Source organism: Panthera leo, chromosome D3 (genome assembly GCF_018350215.1).
Source record: "Panthera leo isolate Ple1 chromosome D3, P.leo_Ple1_pat1.1, whole genome shotgun sequence".
Taxonomy (NCBI): Eukaryota; Metazoa; Chordata; class Mammalia; order Carnivora; family Felidae; genus Panthera; species Panthera leo.
In genome coordinates, this window is record NC_056690.1 from 32954633 (window position 1) to 32967814 (window position 13182).

Sequence of the window (13182 nt, forward strand, 5' to 3'; positions counted from 1 at the left end):
CCCTGGCCATTAAAGAGGAAGCTTCCGGGCGGCCCAAGGGTGGGCAGAGGGCCATCGTCAGTCCTGGGAAAGGGGAAAGCAAGGAGGCCTAGAGGGCGGCCTTTCCCCGGGAGAGCGTGGAAGGAAGGCGGCGGCGGCCACGCCAAGGAGGAAGAGAGCAGGACAGGGTGGGGACAGCCCCTCCGGGGGCTTCTGGGGGCGGATCCCCGGGGTCTGGGGGTAACCCTTCTGGGTGTCCGGGGACTGTCCTCCCTCCGGGGTCCGGGGGCGGTGCTCTCCCGGGTGTCTGGGGACGGTCCTCTCGCTGGCGGGGCTGCAGCGTGGAGACCCGGAGGACCCGGCGGGGCGGCGGCCCCGCCCCGCGATGCTTTTACTTTGGGGATCTCCAGGAGAGCCTTTAAAAATAGCCTGGCTGACGTGTGAAGAGCGGCTCTTTATGGCAAGGGACGAGTGCCTGCTCTCGTGCAAGCTTGAGCGAGGATTGAGCGAGGAGGAGAAGGGGCCGAGGCCGCCCGCGGGGAGAAGCGTCAACGCCGCCGCCTGAAGTGGGGCAAAGGTCGCGCGTGGCACCCACCGCCTGCGGCGGCCCAGACGCTCTGGTTCCTGTGCCGGAAGCATTTTCACTCTCAACATAATAGGGAAAACAGAATTTTCCATAAAAGGATTTTGTTTTTCCCTTGAAGACGGTACACTTACCGGGTCATCTTTGGGCCTTCCCTTTCTTGATAAAGAAACTCAAAACAGTGGCCTCTTTCATATATTCTAGTTAGCTCGTGTCAAACGAGGCTGCTTAACTCATCAGCATTTCGGTTAGGTTTGAAGCTGATTATTAGATAACAGATAACTGATTTATGGACACCTGAGTTCAGTCCGGAGCTATGCCACCCGGGGGGTAATTGAGTTTCTGGCCTCAGGTTTATCACCTCTTTGGGAAGATGAAACTAGCTCCTTGGATGTAATCCATGACACCAATTTGCGTTACATTGTGAAATCTGTCGACGGCTTTTCTAAGACTTCAGAGGAGGAAGAGACCCATGCGAATAAAAGGATCTGGGAAACATTCCAAGAAGAGGCCCATCTTCAAGTTTAGGTGAGATTTCAGTAAGTAGTCACTGGGTTACACTGAGTTGAACCTCCTGGAACCTTTTGTTGCCTTTTATAACCGGAAAGCAGGCTGTTAAGGGAAGGCTTTGCCCACACAGGGCTATGCCCATCGCCCAGGTGAGCACACTCGAAGTCCCTAGCACCTCGGAAGCTCCCCTTGTGGGAGGGCTCAGTGCTCGAGAAATCCCTACCCCCACCCCGAGGTAACCGTTGTCCCAACATTAACACCACGTGTCCATTTTGTTTCCTTTTGAACGTTCATGTATGCTCTCTGTGCCAGCTCTCAGGCTGCCGCCTCTCGGTTCCAGACCCACGCTCCCGTCGGCCTCGCGCTGCGGGCGAGGCTGCCTCAGCGCCATCCCTCTGTCCCCTGTCCCTTGATCCGCCAGACTCCCCTGGAAACCAGCTGCAGGGAACCTGCAGCTCGCAGGAGAGGGGAGGGACTTGCTTCTTCCTGCTGGCTTCCTGTTGGCTCCCTTTCCTGCCAACGTCACCCTAGCAACCTGCCCCCCCCCCCCCGCCCCAGTGCCAGCAGCGCTTTCCGGCAGCAGTAATCGAGTCTAGTTTGTAATTTTCGCATCGCAGCAGTTAGAGAACCCCTCTGAGCGCACCCCAAGACACCGGTCCCAGCACCAGACGGTTGGGGAGGGGGCTGCCTCCAAGCTTCTGGATTTCAGGTATTTCAGCTTTTTTCTTCTTGTGCCCCAGTCCTAGGAGGTGGTAGCTACCTCCCTGATACCTGTTTTTGACTTTTAGTCATCTAGTTAATATCTTTATACCTAGTTAACTGTTCTTTATGTTCTTTATGATACTTCCTGTCTATTGGGTTAGCTGGTGTGGTTTCTTTCTCCTTACTGGTTGCTGACTATAGAACCTATTCTGGGTTAATTTGTGCCTGGCTTCTTTCATGCATCATGGGAGTTAGACTCAGCTGGCTTATTACACGCAGCGATAGTTCATGGATTGTCGCTGCTGCTTATCACTCCGTGGACACACCGCCTTTTATTTATCCAAATACTGTTGTCATATTTTCAGTTTGAGCTATGACATGATGCTGTTGTGAATATTGTTGTACGTGATTTTCAATGCCTAATGTGCGTGCATTTCTGTCTGTGTGTCCCAGCAGTGGAAACGCATGATAGGGCATGCATATGTTCAACTTCAGTAGATCATGTACACGGTTTTCTAGAATGGTTGCACGGGTTACACACCCATCAGCGGCAGTGCAATGAGAGTTGCCATGTTGCACATTGTAATGAGTTCTCCGTACCTCAAACTTAAAAATGTTAGCTATTCTGGGGCACCTGAGTAGTTCAATTGGTTAAGCTTTCGGCTCAGGTTTGTGTTCGATCTCACCGTTTTGTGTTCGAGCCCCACGTAAGTCTCTGTGCTGACAGTGCAGAGTCTGCTTGGGATTCTCTATCTCTCTCCCTCTCTCTCTACCCCTCCCCTCCTCATATTGTCTCTTTTTCAAAATAAATAAACTTAAAAAATTTTTTTTAAATTTAGCTCTTCTGGTATATGTGCAGTGGTATCCTAGTGTATGTCATCTGCATAACAAATTCCCCCCAAATTTGGTGGCTTAAGAAATTCATTATCTCAACAGTTTTTGTGGATCACCATTTCTTTGGGAGAGACTTAGCAGGGCAGTTCTGCTCAGGGTCTTTTACTCAGAGTTTGGCTAGAGGCCCCAGTTGCTCTTGGTGTTGGCCTCCCTAAAGCTCCTTGGGCAGCCACCTAACATGGCAGCCCGTGGTCCTGTCTGAGTGATCCAAGAGAGGGGGCGAGGGGGAAGCCACACACTTCAATCTGCTTTATTCTCTCTGTTGGAAACCAGTGTTTACTCCTAGACTGCCCTCGAAGGAACTAGTCCCCATGTCTTGAAGGGAGAAGTAGCAAAGAATTTGTGGACTTTAAAACCCTCATGCACACCATGGTTTTCATTGACAGCTGGTTATTAACAGAATTGAGATTGCCCATTTGAGTATGCTCTTTGGTGAAGTGTCTGTTCAAACCTATTGCTAATTTTTTCTCTTTATCGTTTTTTATTTTATTTTTATTTTTATTTATTTATTTATTTATTTTTCTTTATCGTTTTTTAAAAATTGATTTGTCAGAGTTCTCTGTCTATTCTGGGCACAAGCTCTTTGTGAGAAGTAGGTGTTGCCAATATCTACTCAGTCATGGGAAATTTCTCCTTTATGCCTTTCAGCGTTTTCAAATTTCTTGCTGTTCGCACATGCGACTTTTATATTTTAAAATATCCTTAACAAGTAAAAGCTCTAGTGGCAGACCAACAGGGAAGCAGACGCAGAGTTAAAACATCAATGGATGTGAGGGAAGGAAGGCAGTAGGTGCTGGCAGGACAGCTTATTCACTGGAAATTAGTCACTGACCTGAACATTCCAAACTCTTGTTTCTTTGGAAACATATGAGGGCAGACATTTAAGAAGACTTAATTAATAAGTTTCTGTTTTCTGTCCCAGATTTTGGAGATGACTCCAAGGATAACATATTATGTTCCCTACCTTCCCAAAAAAGGGTTACCTCATCCCCAGGGATGCAAATGTTTTCAGTTCTACTGTTTGCTTGCTCACAAAAAAAATGCATAGCCCCGAGCTGAAAGTGTGAGCAGGAACACTGTATTTATTTGTAAGAAACTAGCGAAGCAGCAGAATTTCTATGTTGGCTGATCTCAACAATCTCTAATCAACATCCCCTTTCTCGAGGTTTCCTTCAGAATTGATTTATCTTCAATTTGTTATGGGAAAGCCTTCTCCATTATAAACTCTTCACCAATTAATACAAATATTTTCAGATATTCTAATTCTTGGTACTTTGTTGTCCTTTGGCACTTAATCTAAAACTCTGTCTTGAAAGAATTCTTAAGTTTTCAGAGCCCAAAATGATATGAATGGAACAATATTATTTGTGAGGTCAATGAGTGTTTTTAAACAGTTTAACCTGAGAAATAAAATTAAAAGCCTCCAGATTTTGTCTTCCCTACTTAGTGTCTCTTGGAATCCTGCTGAACGATCTCTTTCCTAACCCAACCCCTCACCTGGTTAGGATCTGCTGTTTGAAACATAATGTGAAGAGGAAACTTATTTTAACACTGTAGGGATCTGGGAAGTCTCATCACAGTAGAGGGCAGCTTGCGCCACCTGCTGGGGACATTAATAGTCCTTGTATCCTAGGCATGAGTCTAATTAGTTCACAACCTGACCACTTTTAGTATTTCTGATTGACGATTATTTGCCCTGAGACCCTTTGTCTTTATGTTTCAGAGAAAAGCAAAGAGACAAAATAAATTACCCTAGAGACAAAATAAATTTAAACCAAAATCTATAGCGTTATCCCAGCCAACATCTGCTCCTACCCCAAAGGATGTCCTAAGGAGTGGCTCAGATAATAGGCAGAGCTGAGAAATAGCTAATTTCTTTAGGGTGATCACAGTGGGGTGTGTGTGTGTGTGTGTGTGTGTGTGTGTGTGTGTGCACGCGCGCGCATGCGCATCGTCCCACCAAACTGATGTCCTTCCCTCCCTCTCTTCCTTCCTTCCTTTCTTTTTTCATCTTTGTTTCTTCTATTTCTTTCCCTCTTTCCTTCCTTTGACCCACTCTCATTCATTCCCCCTCTTCCTCCTCCTTCTCCATATTCTTTCCCTTTTCATCTCCCTTCCTCTCTTTCTCTCTTTCTCTAATGAACAAAACAATTTTTTGAGAATCTGATATGCATCCAGAACAAAAACTGTGAGCGAAATAGCTCTAGGTATATTCTTTTGTTGGCTAACTTCCCAAGTTTCAGACTCCTGCAGAATTCTGTGCTGTGAGCTGAGGAAACACAAGGAGCCGAATACTCAGTGTTCATGTGGTTCTTGGGTGCTGGGCTCAGAGTACCCCGTCACTAGCCAGTCTGTTGGGGCCTCTGCTCCCTAAAGAGCCAGAAAGAGTGCAATCAGAGACCTGGGCCTCGAGGTTCCAACTTGGCCCTCACACTTGTCAGTATCAGTTGTTTCTTTGAGCACTATCTAGCCTGCAGCAGTGTTGAGTCCCCGAACTCTCTACTGTCTGCTGGATTCCTGCCCCCTCACCCCGCCCTTTCCCCCACACCTGTACTCCTCTCTGTCCCCCACCCTTGTACTGGGAGCACCCCTACTCTATGATGGTCTGGACCACTGGTCTTCTCAGCTTGGTCCTCCCTGCTCCTACTCTTGAGCCTTAGCCAGACCCCACCCAACCACCCAAGGATAGCCTTCATTAGCTCTGTGCTCCTCAAGGAAGAGTTTAACAATGAACTGACTCTCCATGAATACCAGACCCACTGCTTTCTTTGCTTAGTTACGACTGGTTGCTATTCCAAACTCAATCTAGCTGATCCAACGGTGAGTACCTTAAATCCTTATTTTCTTCCTGATGTGATGGCAGTTTCCATACTGATGACTCTAGTAGGTTTTACTTGCAGGAATTTAAGAAAATTACTTTATCTAATCTGAATTGGAAACCCAGTGAACTAATTTCATAATCTCTGGGTCTGTTTCTTTATCAGAATGGGTTAGAATGCATCATAGGAGGTGATGAGTCTTAGGGTCACAAGTAAGACTTACTGTACTTTGTGCTCTCAGAGCAGTCTAAAAGTTACATTACTTTTTCTTTTTACTGTTATTGAATATAGGGGGAGAGTGATTGTGTCTACTCTTGACAGGTGTTTGAGATAATTAATATTTGAACATATCTACATGAGCATAAAAAGTAGTCTCCTTTGTCTTATATTTCTTTTGTAAAGTTATGAAAATAATTTTAAAACTGTGTTGACTATTACGTCTTCAGAGAAAATTGGTCAGATTTCTTTGAAGGTCTGCACTTTATTCTGTCCTAGCTTTTGAAATGATACCTACTATCGTGTGAGCCAAAGCAGGCAGTTTTGATCCTTTCTTACGTGAAGGTATAGATGGCACCAGAGCTGAAGTCCATCACGGATGATTTAAACAATTATAAATAATTACCAAAGCAAATGAAATAAGCTAAAGTTTTAAAAGTGTCACAACACAATCAAGTACTTTCTTATGGACTGGTGAGGGCAATAGTCAAACCATAAAGAATCTTGGAGGTTTTCAAATTATCTAGTGGAATTTCTTTGTTGACATATTCAATAATATACATTGAAGTGAAGGCTGGGTAGCATTTTAGTGAAAAATCAGAAGTCTCAGCCCTCACTCTGACTGGCTAGTGACCTTGGATAGGTTACTTAACCTTTCTACGTTTTAGTTTCCATGATTGTCAAAAAAAAAAAAGTGATAATAACAGGGTTCATCTCACGGGATTATGGGTCTCACTTAATTGTCTTAAACGAGTTATTAGTGTTTAGTATGGGGCAAGGTGTATAGTAAGTGCTCAATAAATGTCACTTAATGAAGCAAATTAGTTTCACATTCCTTTCGGTAATATGTTACTGTGGTAGTCAGCCTCCTGATATTCATGCCCTTGTAGAGTCCTCACCCATATTGTACCAGAGTTAGTCTGTGTGACCAATAGAACATGGCAGAAGTCAGTGTGTTACTTCTGTGATCGGGCTATAAAAGGCTATGGCTTTCACCATCTTGGGCTCGCCTCATTTGGGGGGAGACATTCAGGTTGCTGACAGTTTGGCTACTGGCAAGGAACTGGGGTATTTGGCCAATAGCCAGGGGGAACCGGACGCTGCCATCAAATATGTGAGTGAGCTTGGAAATGGATTCTCTAGCCCCCGATGATGGCAGCCCCAGCTGGTGGCTTAACGGCAACCTCATGAGAGACCCTTGCCCCAGATCCCCAGAGCCTAAAATCGTGGTGCATGTCACAGCTGATGATGTCTTAGATTTCAAGAAATATTCTCATTTGTCTAAATCACATCAAAGTCACATGGTCAATCTCCCCCCCCCCCCCCCCCCCCCCCGCCCCCTGAACCATACTTCTTAAACTGCTACAATCTTCATTTTTAGAAAAAAATGAGTGTATATCTAAAATGGAGATGCCTAGGCACATTTGCCATCTGGAGGGATTTTGGCAATTACTGACCAACTGTGAAACCAACTTATCATTGTGCGATTTTTTACATTGGAAGTGTTGTAAGGGATGTTGATTATGGTGAAGAGGAGGTGATGGCTTAGAAACCTGTAAAAGTGTTCTGGGAAGGCACGGAGAAAAAGGCTGCTGATTATGGGCCCACAGGATAAAGTCTCATCCACAAGTCACTGGTAGGTTGGCCACTGATATCATGGGATAGAATGAAGCCTGTGGGCAGCGTGTCTCTCTCTCTGTGCTCCCTCCCCACATCCCATATCCACATCAGCTAGTGTTGGACGTAGTGTGAGGTGAGGTGAGGGAGGGAGGAAGGAGGTAAGGAATATAAATGAGGTGCTTCCAAATTTCTCCATGGTAACAAGAAGGTAGTTTGTCAGCAGGGAAAATTTGGATCCCTAGAATTAGACTTTTAGGTGTTTGTTTAAAACTAATGCAGATCACCAACATGCTCATAACGCATTTACTAGTTCATCAGAAAACCCACGTACTAATTGTAGGGTATGATCCAACAGAACTGTCACGAGCTCCATATTTGTTACATAATTATTATTTCTGCTTTGACAATGCCCTGCAGACTCTTCCCTCTCTATTTTCTCTCCATCACCCTAATGTAGTGCTTTGGCTTCAGCCTTTTGGCTGACCCTCCATCCAAGCACCATAATGTTGGCACATCAAGGTTCCTAAAGCACTATCGTTTAGTGCTTGCAAACTGCAATAGATGCTGTGGTTAGTGGAATGACGCCCCTTCCTCCGCCAAAGATGTTCACATTCTTATCCCTAGACTCTGTGTATATGTGACCTTACATGGCAAAAGGGAATTACAGTTGTAGATGCAATTAAAGTTGCTGTGGTAAGATAAGAAAGATATTTGGTCTCTGTCCCCACTTCCTGAAACAGTGCTCCTACAACTCTTAGAATTCCTAAGTGAGGAGGTGTTCCAAGGAGGTGACTCTTGCTACCCCAGATAGCATCAGGGTAAGAGCCAGTTGCCAGAAAAGTCAAGAGTTGATTAGAATCTTGGAATTTTCAGCCTCATCTCCCCAACCTTTGGGGAGGAGGGGAGGACTAGAGATTGAGATTGTTGCCAAAGGCCACAATCATGCTTACATAGTAAAACTTCATAAAAATCTAAGGAGATTCCAAGTTGGCAAACACATCCATGTGCTGGGAGGGTGGCACATCTCATCTCCACAGGGATAGAGGCTCCTGCACTTGGGGTACTTCTGGTTCTTGCCTTATGTGCCTCTTTATTTGGCTGTCTTTGTATCCTTTAAAATTTAGTAGCAAGGATAGCAGTTTCCTGAGTTCTTGGAGTCATTGTATATGTAGGGTTGTATTGTGGGAACCCCTGATTTAAAATTGTTTTTAGTGTTTATTCATTTTTGACAGAGAGAGAGCACACAAGTGGGGAAGGGGCAGAGAGACACAGAATCTGAAGCAGGCTTCAGGCTCTGAACTGTCATCTCAGAACCAGAAGTGGGGCTTGAACCCATGAACCATGAGATCATGACCTGAGCTGAAGTTGGATGCTTAACTGACTGAGCCACCCAGGCACCCTGGGGGAACCTCTGACTTTGTAGCCAAGTCGAAGAGAAGTGAGGCTAACCTGGGCACCCGATACTTGCAACTGGTATCTGAAATGAGGGCAGTCTTGTGGGACCAATCTTTAAACCTGTGGAGTCTGATGCTAACTATGGATAGTTAGTGTCAGAATTGAACTGAGTTGTAAGACACTTAGTTGGTGTTAGAAAATTGGAGCAGTAGCGTTTGGAAAGATGCTACATGTTTGGTGTTAGGAGGAAAAAAGATCCTCAGTTTTTGATCAGTTGACCTTGAAAAGGGGAAATTATCCTGGATTATCCATGTGAGCCCAGTAAAATCATATAAAATCCCTAAAAGTAGAAGAGGGAGGTGGAAGAGGAAGTCAGAATAGTGTCATGGGAAAAGGATTAGATCCATTATTGATGGCTTTGAAGATGGAAGAAGTGACCATGAGCCAAAGAATATGGATGGCCTCTCAATGCTATAAAAGGCAAGGAAATGGATTCTCCCCTAGAGCCTCCAGAAAACTCAGTCTTGCCAACATCTTGATTTTAGCCCAATGAGACTCATGTAGGACTTATAACCTACAGAAGTGTAAGATAATAAGTCTGCTTTTCAAGCCACTGTATTTGTTGATAATTTGTTGCAGCAGTAATAGGAAACTAATACAGATACCATTTCAATCTTGGTCTTATGTTACATTAGACAATACCCTACTTCCTCTATCTTATCCAAAGTCTACCTACCTTAACACTTAAATTTCTTTTTGTCTTTCTTTCCAGAGTTAACATTTCTCGAGCATGTATTTACAATTGATGTTCATTATCCTTGGATCCTGTATTTCTGAATTTGCCTACTTCCTAAAATTTATCTGTAACCCCCAAGATCATTCACAGATACATGCAAGTGACAAAAAAGGTAAATTTCCCAATATATGTATTTCCAGTTGAGGTCACACAAGGCCCTCTCTGTGGCCTTGTTTCAGCTCTCACGCTGTGAATAAGAATCCTTTCGGAGTCTATTTAGTGGCCTGTGTTTTGCATCTTTGTGCTTTTTGTTGGCTGTCTTGTTTACAACAGGCCCCAAGTGTAATGCTGAAATGTGGTCCAGTGTTCCTAAGCTTAGCAAGAAGGTGTGATATGCCTTATAGAGAAAGTGCCTGTGTTAGATAAGCTTCATTTAGGAGATGCTGAGGGTGCTGTAGGCTGTGTCCTAAAGGATAATAAATCAGCAACATGTATTAAAGAAGGTGTCTTTAAACAGAAACACACATCACACAAGGTTCTGCCTTGATTTGCTAATGAAAATGTTGTGACCAGTGGCGTGCAGGAACCTAACCTAACATTTCCTTTAAGAACAACGGCTCAGTATTCACTAATTCAGTGAATGCCTCAAAGAAAGAGAAATTATTGCATTCACTCATACAAGCTAACACATTATTTTTTTAAAGCAGTCTCTACCCCCAATGTGGGGCTCAAACCTACCACCCCAAGATCAAGAGTCTGATGCTCTACTGATTGAGCCAGCCAGGTGCCCCAGACTAACACATTGTTGATACATAAAAACTACTTAATAACTGCGATTGATTCTGGGGGGAAAAGCAGAGAAGATCATTTTTTTTTTTTGTGATGAAGTTATGTGGTGTGTTTTGTGGTTTGTTTGGCATATAGTGATTTTTATTTGTTGTATACAAATATCTCCCCATGCCTGGCTTAACTAAGGCTAAGAATGAAGTGCTCACAAACATGTCACTGTTCCCTAATAACTTTTTGGTTTATGTAGGATGTATTTGTGTGAATAAAACTAGAACGTGTCTATATTAAAAGATCAAGGGCTCAACCTTCTCATTTTGGGTGGGGAGAATATTTCCTCTCATTTAGCTCAATAATTGTCAGCTTTTTATTTTTAGTATTATTATTATTTAAAATGTTTATTTGTTTTTGTGTGTGTGTGCGAGAGAGAGAGAGAGAGAGAGCGCAGGGGAGGAGGAGAGAGAGGGGGACAGAGGATCTAAAGTAGGCTCTGCACTGACAGCAGAGAGCCTGACCTGGGGCGTGACCCCATGAACCACAAGATCATAACCTGAGCTAAAGTGGGATGCTCAACCAACTGAGCCACTGGCCATAAAGCCAATTTTCAGTTTTTTAATCATATAACCTTAAAGGGATTTTGAAAAACTGTACACTCTCACCCACATTAAATAGTCTTCGAATAATTTCTTTATAAGTTTAAATAGTTGCTAATCTGATGCAATTGTCAACACATTTAAATGAAACTGTTACATCTGTCTTTTAAATATGTCCAAGGAAATATAAGTGTCATTGTGATTTATACCCACCTATATACATTTAAAAAAATGAACACGCTTATTTATTTATTTATAAATTTTATTTATTTACTTTTTAATTTTTCCTTTTATTTTAATTTTTTTTTAAATTTACATCCAAATTAGTTAGCATATAGTGCAACAATGATTTCAGGAGTAGATTTCTTTTTTTTTTTTTTATTTTTTTTAAATGTTTTATCTATTTTTGAGACAGAGAGAGACAGAGCATGAACGGGCGAAGGTCAGAGAGAGAGGGAGACACAGAATCTGAAGCAGGCTCCAGGCTCTGAGCTGTCAGCACAGAGCCTGACGTGGGGCTTGAACTCACGGACCATGAGATCATGACCCGAGCCGAAATCAGACGTTTAACCAACTGAGCCACCCAGGCGCCCCCAGGAGTAGATTTCTTAGTGCCCCATACCCCATACCCATTCCCCCTCCCACAACCCCTCCCATAACCCTCAGTTTGTTCTCCATATTTATGAGTCTCTTATGTTTTGTCCCCTTCCCTGTTTTTATATCATTTTTGTTTCCCTTTCCTTATGTTCATCTGTTTTGTCTTTTAAAGTCCTAATATGAATGAAGTCATATGATATTTGTCTTTCTCTGACTCACTAGTTTCACTTAGCATAATACCCTCCAGTTCCATCCATGTAGTTGCAAATGGCAAGAATCCATTCTTTTTGATTTCCGTGTAATACTCCATTGTGTGTGTGTGTGTGTGTGTGTGTGTGTGTGTGTGTGTGTGTGTATCCCACATCTTCTTTATCCATTCATCCATCGATGGACATTTGGGCTCCTTTGCATACTTTGGCTATTGTTGATAGTGCTGCTATAAACATTGGGGTGCATGTGCCCCTTCGAAACAGCACACCTCTATCCCTTGGATAAATACATAATAGTGCAATTGCTGGGTAGTAGGGTAGTTCTATTTTCAATTTTTTGAGGAACCTCCATACTGTTTTCCAGAGTGGCTGCACCAGTTTGCATTCCCACGAGCAGTGCAAAAGAGATCCTCTTTCTCCGCATCCTGGCCAACATCTGTTATTGCCTGAGTTGTTAATGCTACCCATTCTGACAGGTATGAGGTGGTATATCATTGTGGTTTTGATTTGTATTTGCCTGATGATGAGTGATGTGGAGCATTTTTTCATGTTGGCCATCTAGATGTCTTCTTTGGAGAAGTGTCTGTTCATGCCTTTTGCCCATTTCTTCACTGGATCATTTGTTTTTTGGGTGTTGAGTTTGATAAGTTCTTTATAGATTTTGGATCCTAACCCTTTATCTGATATGTCGTTTGCAAATATCTTCTCCCATTCTGTCGGTTGCCTTTTAGTTTTGCTGATTGTTTCCTTCGCTGTGCAGAAGCTTTTAATTTTGATGAGGTCCCAGTAGTTCATTTTTGCTTTTGTTATCTCTTTTTTTTAATGTTTATTTATTTTTGACACAGAGAAAGAGAGACAGAGCCAGAGTGGGGGAGGGGCAGAGAGAGAGGGAGACCCAGAATCTGAAACAGGCTCCAGGCTCTGAGCTGTCAGCACAGAGCCCAACATGGGGCTTGAACTCATGGACAGAGAGATCATGACCTGAGCCAAAGTCAGACGCTCAACCGACTGAGCCACCCAGGCGCCCCTAACATGCTCTTTTTAAAGTCAGAAATCTTACATTTTCTTCTCCTCTTGAAATAATATTTCTATTACATACACTTGTTTTTGAAAGTCTTTTATTGATTTCTACATGAAGATATGTATATAAATGAAAATTCAATCTTTAGAAAGTCTCCTCTAACCATTAGGCTTTAGGTGTTTAATCATCTCTTTCCAGTAATCCAGAGTGAGGTTGATGAGAAATGGTTTGTATCCTTAAGGAGAATGCATTTTTCTTGGGAAGGCAAGACTCATATGTAGAAAACAGTAAGATGACTGTTGAGCAGTGCTTGCAGAGTTGATGCATGGACTTTTAGGAAGAGGGCAGCCACCAGGAGTTGGAGTACCTGGGCCACCAAGCTGGAGTCGCTTGGGTACAGAAAGGACATTTTCAAATCTGTATCAGGATAAGTTGCTTTTTTTTTTTTTTTCTGAGTGAAATATCCAAGTTCATCTTAATAATTAATTCAAGATGAATTATTTTAAGATGGCCCAATTAAAT

General features: G+C 43.2%; 1 protein-coding gene across 15 annotated transcripts in view; it reads left to right on the top strand.

The window, feature by feature from the left end:
• Positions 1–372: 372 nt before the first annotated feature.
• The window catches only part of MPPE1 (metallophosphoesterase 1), a 56623-nt gene continuing 43813 nt past the window's right edge, over positions 373–13182 (top strand). For 5 of the 15 annotated variants that reach the window (XM_042911786.1, XM_042911766.1, XM_042911784.1 and 2 more), the window contains exons 1-2: positions 1648–1781; positions 9491–9626. The gene's annotated coding sequence lies outside the window, so the exon portion shown is untranslated. Of the gene's footprint in view, positions 1091–1647; positions 1782–9490; positions 9627–12076; positions 12116–13182 lie in introns of those variants that run through there. The other 10 variants (XM_042911771.1, XM_042911767.1, XM_042911778.1 and 7 more) reach the window with 7 other exon arrangements.